The sequence below is a fragment of the Merops nubicus genome, unplaced genomic scaffold (assembly GCF_000691845.1).
Source record: "Merops nubicus isolate BGI_N331 unplaced genomic scaffold, ASM69184v1 scaffold27563, whole genome shotgun sequence".
Classification (NCBI taxonomy): domain Eukaryota; kingdom Metazoa; phylum Chordata; class Aves; order Coraciiformes; family Meropidae; genus Merops; species Merops nubicus.
The window spans coordinates 1,253-1,560 of NW_008597295.1; the positions used below are offsets into that span (position 1 = coordinate 1,253).

A 308-nucleotide genomic window follows, 5' to 3' on the forward strand; every position below is an offset into this window, starting at 1 on the left:
GAAGGTGGGTCCAGAGCTGTGCCCGGCTCCCTCCTGGGCACCCCCCCGAGTCTCTCCGTGCCAGGAGGGAGCCCAGAGCTGTGCCCGTGGCATGGGGAGTGTTTCATGAGGCCTGCAGAGGTGGCTGCCCAGAGGGGAATGGATTCTCCACGTTGGCATTTTTACTGGGGCGGTTGCTGAGGCTCTGAGAGCTGTTTGTAGCCTCAAATGCCCAAGTGAGGTCTCTGGGATGGAAGGGGACAAAATCCTGCCTTGGATCTTAGGGAGAAGTCACAGAATCATTTGGGTTGGGAGAGAGCTTGGAGCTC

The 308-nt window shown here is 59.1% G+C and overlaps 1 protein-coding gene across 1 annotated transcript in view; it reads right to left on the minus strand.

The window, feature by feature from the left end:
• The window catches only part of PSMD4 (proteasome (prosome, macropain) 26S subunit, non-ATPase, 4), a gene marked incomplete at both ends in the record, with an annotated part of 2,697 nt that overhangs the window by 208 nt on the left and 2,181 nt on the right, over positions 1–308 (minus strand). The window lies entirely within an intron of this gene.